We start from the raw sequence: 12,092 nt of genomic DNA on the forward strand, positions 1-12,092 counted from the left end.
AAAATCCATCTCATACTGGGTTGAGATGTGGGAGGGGGGTTTGGACTTGAGAATTGGATTTTGGGGCTCTCAAACCATGACAACAGGGAAAGCAAAGACCATGCAAACAAGCAAAGGAAAACAATTAGTTCACTAGTTCCCATGGGCAGGCGGGTGTTCAATGATCTCCAGGAGAGCAGGGCCCCATCACACACAGCAGTTACTTGGGAAGACAAAGGCTATCACTCCAAAAATTCCCCCTTTTCCTCCCTCTTCCCCCCAGTTTATATACTAAGCATTATATTATAAGGTATGGAATATTCCCTTGGTCAGCTTGGGTCACCAGTTCTGACTGTGCCTCCTCCCAGCCTCCCATGCACCCCCAACTTCCTTGACAGCATAGCAGTGTGAGAAGCAGAAAAAAAGCTTTGGCTCTGTGTAAGACCTGCTCAGCAATAACAAAGACATCTCTATATTATCAAATCTGTGTTCAGCACAAATCCAAAACACAGCCCCATACTAACCACTATGAAGACAATTAATTCTAACCTAGCCAAAACCAGCACAAACATCAAACTAGAATCTAACACTAATATGACAAGAAGCTAGTTGAAAAAATTTGTTTGTAGGCCTCCCAGAAAATGGACCTTGTTTCCACTGTAAGAATTGGAAATTATCTATGGTAAATGCTTGCCTAGATACTTCCTCTACATTTTTAAATAAGCATATGAAGAGAGACTGGGACAAATACTGCCAAATGATTTAAAGAGGATATGATTTGTATTGTTATATATAAAGTAAGCTCCAAAACAAAATAACATTTAGGTTTTAAACTGGAACAGATCATCATGTTAATTTTGGCCTCTACATGAAACTGGAAAGTACTTACCAAGGCTGCCAGGAAAAATGAGCCCCAGATACTATCTATTCCGCACACATTCTCTCTGAAGTACTATACTATATCCAATACACACTATATTGGATTTGCAATGCTGAACATAATTCACTAGAAATTACATAGTTCCTATATTAGTTGGTAATAGGGCCATTTTATCCACAATGATCCACTTTCCTGGATCAATTTGATGTGTGTGTTTATGGAAGACTGAAGTTTCAGGTATTTTTTTGACCTGAAGGAGGAATCATCAGTTTGTTTGTACTGAGCTACCATATCACTGTACAATTGTATGAATTATTTTTTTTAAATCAAGATCCATGTTGTGTGAAAATTTCATGCTTGTCATAGAGAGAAACTAAGAACTGCATATAAGATTTAATCATAAGTCCATATCAATTAAAATGAGAAATCTCCACCTGCTGAAGGACTATTTTAAAGTGTACTCTTTAAAGGAAGTAAGGTTTATACTATTGTGCTCTTTGACCTTGTGTATTTTGAACCTGCTGGCCAACTTCAGACTTTACAAAAAGTACAGAGATGTCAAGCACATACAGAACTTTAAAGTTTGTTGAAAATGGGCAGCAGACTGCTAACCACACAGGCTTATAATCTTATCCTTTGTTAGATGCTAAAGAATCTGTGTGGAGGAGATATGAGGGAAATCAAATCTGATTAGTTTGGTTGCTGTCAGAACTATCTTTTGAAGTAAACTTTCCAGGTATTAAAGACTTATAGTTGAAGATCCTGAAAAGAAAGTGATGTTTTCAGCAGGAATTATGAAAGAAGGAAGCAGAAGGGAGTGTCTCAGGCATTAAAATTCAGAAGCTATTGAAAATGAAAAAGAAAATTGTGGGAGTATGAGCCAGAGAAGAAAACAAAATATATCTAATCAGTTACTTAAAGACTGAAGTTTAAGTAGTTTGAGACAACTATCCTGTAAACTTATACTCTCACTTACTACCTGGGAATGTTTCAAAAGAGACAAGCCCTCACAGGCTGTGTAACAATGAGGAGGGGAGAATAAAGGGGTTTTTATATGCAATGGGACTTTTGTCTGGTGTTGGTTTTTATTTTTTTTCCCCTTAAACTGTTAACGGAATTTGTTATCTGTATTCACACTTACCCAGGCAAATATTGTGCTCAGGATTTTATTTAACTTAGATCTGTCATTCTTCCCAGTTTTTATATATTTTAGTGAGGCACTCAGCTAGTTGTACAATCTACATAATTATTCTGTCTAGCAATGGATTGCTGTGATGATTTGACCCAATAGTCTTGTGTATCTTTCCATAGCCCATTTCTGTGAACTTCTGATCATGTTAGATGACAAATGGGGCAGAGACCCTTGGGGACTATGTTAAATACTTAAAATATTATAAGCTGTTGCCATTTAAGGGGATTCTTTTCTATTAATTTATTTTTTATCCAAGACCAAATATAATTATTGCTATCAAGATTATAATTATTTATTCACTAAGTATTAGAAAAAATGTTATTTAATCTTACAAATTTGAATTGTTTTGATGAAAAATAAATGCTATGTAATGTCTGAACTTTTCAGATAGAAGCCGTATTCACTTTAGTGATGAAATATCAGTCAATCTTTATTTTTTATTAAGTTTAAACTTTAGCAAAAAAATTGGAAGTGTATTGTATTGAAACAAGTATATATTACCTCTGTCTACTTTCTATGGTCATCAATATATTGTGTGTGAATTGTGTGAATGCTTTGTGTTGTAAAATCTCTGTGAAAACATCTATGAAGTGAATCTAACTATGCATGTAAATAAATTATAGCAAATGCTTTAATTGCATTTTGTAATATGACTTTCATGCATTTATATTCACGATACTTTTTTCTTAAGTATTTGTCATTAAGATTTTCATATTAAAACATTTCATTTACAAATCTGAAAACACATTACAAAGGCAGGTAAGTATAATTATTCCTGTTTCACTGCAAATTAATAAAACTCAGCCAGAAAGACTCACTTCATACGGTATGGCTACGTAAGACATCTAAAAGAGATTTAGATAGCTAGATAAGGATTGAAGGTTGGGAAACAAGAAATGCTCTTTCCCAATTTTTTTCCAACAAATGAAGAAATGGGCACAGAGTAATATATTTTAATCACAGTCTCATGGGAGATTCATGGTGGAGCTGTGGAGGAAGAGACCAAATTAGTGGCCCCACAGTAGTTAAAATGAGCATTTGTCTTTTCCTTCTGCGGGTAGAGCAACAGTAGAGCCAGGTGTCCTGATGCTGATTCCTAGGGCTTCTCACACTGTCTCTCAGAGTTAAGTATCACTGCAGCTCTGTGGGTCATTATCAAAAGACAATCTCACTGTACTTTGTGGATTGTGAATCCCCTTTCAAAGAGTTTCCTCAGTTTCACTTTCACCTTTTTTTTTTTCTGTTTTTTTCTTGTCAGATCCATATATTTGTGTTTGGTCAAGAGGTATAAAGGAACCTCTCCATACAAAAGGAATCAATAGTACCTCAAAGCTCATGCTTTTATTTGTTTGTCTGAAACCTCCAGAAAAAAATAACAATGGTCACTAAATACAGAAAAATAGCTTCCTGGTTAATACACTTCTAATTGAATTGTAGTTCTAAGTAACATTGGCATCCTCCACATTTTGCTATTTATATGTAAGTATCTGTCTGCCTGATGAAAGGTTGTGGGAGAGTAACAAATCTACAGGAAAGCCTTTCATTTGCAATTGCTTTATTTAGACTGGGTGGATTAATTTTCTCTGCTCCTGAGAAGCAAGTTCATAGGTCCTCCTACTTAAATCCAAGAACAAAGTGAGTATTGCAAGCAAATACATTGCAAAGATTAGGTCATTTACTTCATGAGTAACATTTATCTTATTTTATTTTTAATTTTCACTGATTGTCATCTATGTTGATACATACTTTCAGTAGAAAATACATAGCTGAGTTACACTAGCAGTGTGAAGGCTTTATCTAGAATGTTACATTACTATGTTAGCACTCTTTCTTCTAGATTGAGCACAATTGCCTGATTTTTTTCCTTATTTTAAAATATTAGCCATAGAAGGAATATTTTAGTATTACTATTGTATCTTTGTTCTTCTATGCAGTTTGAATGAATGGCTGTTGTATTAAAACCAAACAGTTATGGCAAAACTACAACAACCCTATGGCTACCACCTGGGAAGAATTTCTTCCCTGCAAGAAACTAAGGCATAATCATTGAAGAAATCCCAGTGAGACTGTTTACGCGTAGGGTTAAGTATTACGATGAATTAGTTGGCAACTTTATCCCAGGAAGTCCCCAAATCTTTTTTGAAATGACAGACAGTCTGAAATAAATACTGGTATTCGAGCCATTAGGAAATTTTCCTAATGTAGCTGTTTATCACCCTTCCTCTCACATTTAGTAACAAGGAAATCATATTATACTGAATTCCAGCATCAACCACTGTCTGCCATATTGAATCCTACCAAACAAGTGTGAAACAATATTTAAAATAACTGTTTCTCACTAGTTTTGTAACAGGTATTTGATTAATAATATTAATCATTAATATAGAGCAGTTGCATACCCTTTTCTTAAATGCACAGCTTACTTTCCTAAAGAAGAAATTAGACACTTCACAGGAGATAAAAATACTAAAGACTGAGAGGGGATGAAATGCCAAAATTTCTGCACTGAAAGAGATTTGATTCTCTTTGTGTTTGTGGCATTCTTCCACTACAGAACCTGAAGGGAAGTTTATATCATCTCATATTAGCTCTCTTCCATGAGACCAGATAACTCCCACAGCCCAGAACATGGTGGCTACACTTTACTCTTCTCTGTTGGTAAGATTATGGAACATTACACAATCTGAATTATTTTAGGAGAAATTAATTATTTCATGGAAAAAATGCCTACTTTGCTAAATTAAGAATTGATTTCTATATGATATTGTGATTACATATATGTGAAAGATATTTTTAATGCTCTTTTACTGTTGAGCTTTCTTTCCTTTTTGGAGTGTAAAGTTCAGTGTATGTAACTTTCAGATCAGGTTTTAATTAATCAAGTGGCTCACAATATTTTTTGTTTCACACCGGTCCTACTTTAGTGATTTTAATGGCTTCTAGTCAGGCTTGGTGACAGCCACCCAGCCTGTTCCTGAGCACCAGTGACACTACATGTCTGCAAAGAGTCGGAATTTACAACACAATGAAAACCATCATGAGGAGAACCTATTATGAGTGTCTCCTATTATGATGACAGACTTCCCGGCTTGGCCTGGTGGCATGGAGGAGAGAATCAGAAGGGTAAAAGTGAGAAAACTCAGGGGTTGAGATAAAGACAGTTTAGTAGGTAAAACTAAATCCATGTATGCAGCCAAAGCAGAAAAGAAATTCATTTACCCCTTACCATGGGCAGCCAGGTGTTCAGCCATCTCCAGGAAAGCCAGGCTCCACCATGCATAATGGTGACTTGGGAAGGCAAACTCCATTCTTCTTCCCTCGGCTTTACATGCTGAGCATAACACCATATGGTGTGGGATATCCCTCTGGTCTGTTGTGATCAGCTGTCCTAGCTGTGTCCAATTTCAGCCCCTTGTGCACCCCCAACCACTGGTGGGGTGGGAAGCAGAAAAGGCCTTGATGGTGTGTAAGTGCCGCTCAGCAATAGCTAAAACATCTCTGTGTTACCAATACTCTTTCTAGCACAAACACATAACACAGCCCCATTTTAGCTACTGTGAGAGAAACTAACTCTGCCCCAGCCAAAACCACCACATCCTGACGTGTTTTATGGCAAAGCAAGGAAAGATCAGAGGCTAGTAGCAGTAACACTCTTTGGGACATGAGTCAAGGCATGTAATCTTGTTTTCCTTGTCATCCACCAATATTTTTACTCTGTTCAAGTGTGTTGGAGTAAATGAACCCAAGCTCCCAGTTTTCATTGTCAGAAAACCTCACTGGGTGTGATCCTTTCTTATAATGACTCTGGGGAGGGAAGGTGGAATGGAGGTGATAGCATGTTAAGGATGGCAGCACAGAAGTGAAAGGAAAGCAGGATGGATGCTTGAAGGCCCATGAACACCTCTTCACTGCAGCTCCATTCATAAAAAGGAAGCACGTCTCCACCCTCAGTGGAGAAGATTTAACAAAATATTTTAGTTTAATAAAAGGGGTAAAAAGTGAGAAGGAAAAAAGCAGAAACCAAAGGAAAGTTACTCAAGGATATTGCAGAAGTGCTTAGAGCATGCTATTACAAGTTCAGTGTGATAAACTTTTCTTATCATGATCTGCATTATACTTCAGTTGTTCTGACCTGTCCTGTGAATAATAAAATAACTATCTACTTCTCATTATTTCCTGTTTATAGATTAATTGTCTAAAATCAAAACTAAAGAGATTCAAAAAGATTCAAGAAGCCTCTTGCTCTCCTTGCTCCCCATACAATCACCCGGGAAGAATGTTTGGAACCCAGAAGTGACCCCATTGAACCCATTGAAGTGAACTGTAATATCTTTCCTTAAAGAAACACATTTTAATGAGTTCAATCTGTTGGAAATGTGACTTCCTCTTGTAAAGAAGACATAGAGCCACTTTCAAAGTGATTTCCAAATTAGATGTAGTAGCAGCTATGACTTTCCCCAGCTACAAAACAGCACCAAGATGAGAAGTCCTTGTGGCCATGAAGCTGACATACTGATTTTTGTACTACACAGATTGATTCAAAGGTTAAGAAGGAAGAAGAGGTATTTGTCATCCTGATGGCAGAACACAACCTTTCATATTCCTGTGGTGACACTTTAATGAAACTTATCAAAGGGTCTTTTCACAGACACAAAAGCTGCCAAGACCACAAACAGATGAGTAATAAAAACCAGTCCCCCAAACAGAGAAATGCATGCTTTACTGTGCTAGTGTGTTACTGTCTTTCTTATGCCAGCTATGTTCTTTCACTTCTTTCATGCCACTGCCAAACCTCCCCTTTTTCTTCTCTATCCTGAGCTTTTCTTGCAAAGCACGACATCACATGTAATGGAATATCCTTTTGATCCATTTAGGTCTGCTGTCCAGGCACTGTTCTTTATCAGCCTCTTTCCACTCACAGCCTACTCACTTTTAGGGTAGAGGAAAGAGAAAAAACTTGGACATCCAGAGTGGGAAATGAAATCTACTGGGTTCTCTCCCTCCCACCCCACACTCCCATCTGGAAGACTCCAATATGGAGGTGGTAAGAGGCTGGCAGGAGACACCGCCTGTTCAGCAGATCCAACCTGACAAAAGAGATACTCCATACAGCATGATGTCTTCAGCAAGAACAGCTCGGGTCAAGAAGGAGAAAGGGGGGGTGTTTGCTGTGATAGTGTTTGTCTCTGCAAGCAAGCTTTATGCATGCTGAGGGTCTGCTGGCCAAGAAATGGGTGAACATCTCCCTGCCAAGGGGTAGTAGACAATGAATTCCTTATTTTGCCTGGCTTACATGTGTAGCTTTTGCCTTTCCTATTAAGCTATTACAAACATTATCCGCAAGTCTTTTTTCCCTTCTTTTATCTTCTCCCCATGCTGTGGAAGAGGGAAGTGAAAGGCTGAGTGGGTGTCAGCTAGAGTGAACCCCCCACAGATATAGATGACAATTCTTTCCTTGTACACAATATTTATATGCTTTACTGTACTGTTGAGACATACAAAGCCATGCTAAAAACAATATTTGCATTTATTTAGTAATTTACCCATTTCCAACCAGAACTTAATGTTTTTAATCATACTGACAGATTTTGGCATTAGATCATGTAATTAGTGATTCTTCACTGTGTCTCTCCCTCTCTCAAATACTTTGCACAGATTTCAAGATGATTTGCCACAGTGTTGGAGAAATAAAAATGTGCCTAGAGAGGCAGTGCTTGAGAGTGTGGGAGCAAAACACCTCACTGCTGAGGGCAGTTTGCAAAGGCTTAGTGTGAAAACGTGGTCACACTCACCAAAGATGTGATATTTGTTCTCACACTTGAAAGACAAAAGTTACTTGGAATGAGACTCCTTTAGTGAACTCATTTACTAGAATCAAATTTGTACTTCTTTTCTGATTAAGAAGAGAAACTGGATTACAGGGTAAGGGATATTATAGTAAAAAAATATAGTAAAATTATAGTGAAAATCATTCCTCCTGAAGCTATTGGTAGCTCTATCATTCTTTTTATTAATGGCAGGTTTTAATCTGAAGGTCCTGTGTTCTGATCATCTGCACATACCACTTCTAATACACACTCTTTAAAGAGAAAAATGCATGAATTTATGTTACCAAAATATGCTACCTCTCTGACTTCCAGAAAATGCCTGACCATTAGTCCTCTTTTCCATAGTATCTCATCTTTTTTTTACAGGGTAAAGGTGTTGAACAATTTCTTTAAATATTTCTCCGTCTGTTTGTCTGCATTCTGTATTTTTTGAGTTTGGCACAAAAAAAATATAAATGGTAAAAATTAATTTTTCCAGTATCCCAGTTGACATAGTTCACATTTATTTAATCTTTCAAAAAAAATACAAATGGGGGGATGTAATTTTACCTGATTAATAATGTATACTCTACAATGAAAGACAGAAGCAGGCAGGGGAGAGAGGACAGACCTGCTGCCCTGAGCAATAATTTGTCTTTATAAGCTGTTAAACAGTAAATGTGTGGATTTGAATAGCACCTCATCTTTATCTATATTTAATACTTAGATCTGTTGCAGATCAGGAGACACACGTTCTGTTTGCAAGCTGACAAAGTCTGTTCTACAGTCTGCTCACAACTACGTGATCAGGTAACTTAAGAGTATTCTGAGGCACTTGGCAGCTGTACTATGTTTACAAATAAGGGCTTTGGTGGAGCTTATCTGCCTTACCCAGGATCTTTTTCTTTGACAGCCAGAGCCTTGATGCTACTGAGATTGTTTGAGCGGTATAAATGCTCTTAATACAGAAACTAATATGCCAAAATGCATATTAATACAGCTCCTGGTAAGTTTTTCTCTAAAGACAGTTTCTGCCTTGTGTTTAAACTCTTGTAGGAATTTCAATTTAAGATTAAAGAGGTATAAATAGTGCACTTACTCACTGCAAAGAGGTGAATATGCATTTTTTTTTTTTTTGCTCTGCAAGAAAAAATAAATAAATTCAGATGATATTGGCTGTTGCAGTAGCTATGGGTAGCTCACTGTCAGGATGAACAGATTAGCATGTAGAATGTAGGAAGCAAGGATAGACTTTCCAGAAAAGTAAATTAATGTTCAGTTCATGAGTTGGCCTTAATCTTTTAATAGAGAATCGATGCTTCTAAACTTTATGTCTTTTACATTTCTCTAGGCTTTATTGACCTCATAAAAAGAAAATGTAGAGGGGCATGTGCTCTGAGCAACGTGATCTAGTGAAGGATGTCCCTGCTGATGGCAGGAAAGTTGGAACTAGATGATATTTAAGGTTCCTTCCAACCCAAGCCATTCTATTATTTTATATGGGATCTGTGTCATTCTGACTCTCTAGACGGAGGCTTAGCTTACCCTTTTTGTCACCTCATTGTTTTTAATGTCATGACTTCATGTATTTTATCTGCTGCTTTTTCTAATAATTAGATCTCATTGAGAATTGCACTGCATTTACAGTGTAAGAATGCCCAAACTTCCTATCATTTCCTCTCTACACAAAATAACTCTCTATTTTTATTTTTATAAACCATAAGCAAACTGTATATTTGGAAAAGGAAACTGCAAAAATCTGATCCAGCAGCAGGATAGGCCCTGTGCTCATGGAGCTCATACAAAACTTAGGGTGTTAATCTTCCTCTTTCTCTATCCCAACAGTTTCATGCTAATAATATTTCATGGTTTCTGAGACTCCTTTTTTAAAAGTCACCAGGCCATAATGCAGATTAGAGTACGACAGTACTGTAACTATTTTTAGGAAATGATCACTTAGAAAAGCCCTGAGAGATCTTCTGGAACTATTTTGTGCTGCTCCTTAATATAAAATAAAATATACATGCCATTTAGTTTAGATAGAGTTTATTTTGTCCTCTGTTGAATCTTCTTTTCAGATGACAGTCTATATGCCAATTGAAACAAAATGTCTTTTGTTGTGTACAAGATCAGACTTGTCCACATATCTAGAAAGAGAACAACAGCTTTTAGAAAAAATTAAAAATGCCTGCAATTTGTATTTTTCTCTGTTCTTACTCAGCTTGTGTTAACGAGTAGTAGATCGTTTCTGGTTTTCTGAAACTGATGCTCAAGGACAAGGGAACTGGGGATCTATACTTGGGTTTGGTTTATTTTTTTAAAAACTGTGAAGTAATAGGTAGCATGTTGCTCACACATTCAGAGATAATTCAATTCCATTGTAAATAAAGTTTCTTGCCCCAGGGGGTCTGAGTTTGTTAGTAGGTGCCAATATGGTTTGAACATCTGCTCTACTGAAACAACATTTTACAATATTTATCCAGCTCCTTATTGAGACATGACAACGTGTGCTCTGCCTCCTTAGAAATACGGGGGATGTTTTTGTTCCCATAGGCAGGACTTGGCTTAGCAAACTGTTTTTGTGGTTGATAAATGATAGAATCCCTTAATGAATGTCAGTTGTTCCAGGAAACTATTGTTGTTCTTCTATAATAGCAGGACACGATGAAGGTCCTCATATTAGCATGAGGGGAAGCTTTTTATGATAGTACTCAGTCAAAATGGTTTTTTCCTGAGCTTACCAAAGGCTGTAGTGAGAAACACAAGTCACAGAAGACTGCATGCAAAAATAAATATCAAGGGGGAGCAAAAAAATTGTTGATTATCTTCTGAATCAAATTCTACTTTGAACAATTGTTAACTGTTTTAAGCCTTGCCTTGAAGAAACTGATTTTTTATATAATACAGCCTACCTGAAGCAACAGATGAAGTAGGTGATTGCATAAATTATCATAGAAGCACCAGCAAACCACAAATGACTGTCATTTGTACATCATGTGCAGCATTTATTTACAACAAACTTCAATCATTATAATATCTGAAAAAATATTAAAGTATATGCCAAGTGCCCTCCTCTTTTTAAAGGATCACAGTGACTTTTTTCTGGATTGTCCTCTGAGTTTTACTTCCCTTCCCATTTGGCTCTTCAGGCATACATTGCATTGTAGTTCTCCTGTGACCAATGCTACAACACCAGGATGCTGGTGTTTGTCATGGACACTGTGAGAGATGGATAATATCATTATTTTTGAGACAGACATTGGTGTTGAAGGACTAGGGCAAAAAGCCTCTGGCTATGCAGGGACTTTGATGCAGGAGATCTAAAGCATCATTCCTGGAAGATGTTCCAGCAGTGGGAAAGCAGGGGGATGGGGATATCATATTGCAATTCAGCTGGACAGATATCTGTTACCATGGCCTTTGATTCTCTTTCATTAAGTCAACACCTTCATAAATATCTTGGACACAAGACTCAAAGGTATACTGAGCAAGTTTGCTGATGATAGTAAACTGGGAGGAGCTGTTGACTCACTTGGAGACAGAGAGGCCCTGCAGAGAGACCTCAACAAATTAGAGAGATGGGAACTCACCAATCACATGAAATTCAACAAAGACAAGTGACAGATTCTGCACCTGGGACAGGGCAACACTGGATGTACGTACAGAGTGGGGAATGAGAGGCTGGAAAGCAGTGCTGTGGAAAGGGATTTGGGGGTCCTGGTCAACAGCAAGTTGAATATGAGTCAGTAGTGCCCTGGCTTCCTCAGAACCTCACGATATTTTCCTCAGGAACTCTTCTGCCTGCTATGGTAGACTGGGTGACTTTCTATCTTCAAGGTCATTATTTTTCTAGGTAGCTAAGGTTTTCAAAGTGACTATAAAGTATAGATTTCTTTAAAAGAATAAAACTATTAAAATCGGCTTATTTAAATAGAGGTAATAATGAAGTCTTCTTTTTCACATAACTTTCTTCAGCTGGAAGTCATAACTGACCAATGCATTGCTATTATTAATAACAGTTTTCCATTCTAAGTTGTTAGATCCTTATTTTGTGAATATAGCATTTTACACCATTTAAAAGCACAAAATACTTTCTTCCTTGGTTAATTAACACTGGCTAGATACCCATGAGAGCATAACCCTGTAATGCATACAAATAACAAAATTTAATTGATTCTTCTATGGCCTACTAAAAAATGCATTGAGAGCCTAAAAGATTTAAATGGGAAAAATA

The 12,092-nt window shown here is 37.1% G+C and overlaps 1 long non-coding RNA gene across 1 annotated transcript; it reads left to right on the forward strand.

Moving 5' to 3' along the window:
* Positions 1-1,712: 1,712 nt before the first annotated feature.
* On the forward strand, positions 1,713-11,599 carry LOC116783500. Its single transcript, XR_004355717.1, has 3 exons — positions 1,713-1,726; positions 3,615-3,619; positions 11,483-11,599. It is a non-coding gene; the product is annotated as an uncharacterized LOC116783500 (long non-coding RNA).
* The last annotated feature ends 493 nt before the right edge of the window (positions 11,600-12,092 follow it).

The sequence above is a fragment of the Chiroxiphia lanceolata genome, chromosome 2 (assembly GCF_009829145.1).
Source record: "Chiroxiphia lanceolata isolate bChiLan1 chromosome 2, bChiLan1.pri, whole genome shotgun sequence".
Taxonomy (NCBI): domain Eukaryota; kingdom Metazoa; phylum Chordata; class Aves; order Passeriformes; family Pipridae; genus Chiroxiphia; species Chiroxiphia lanceolata.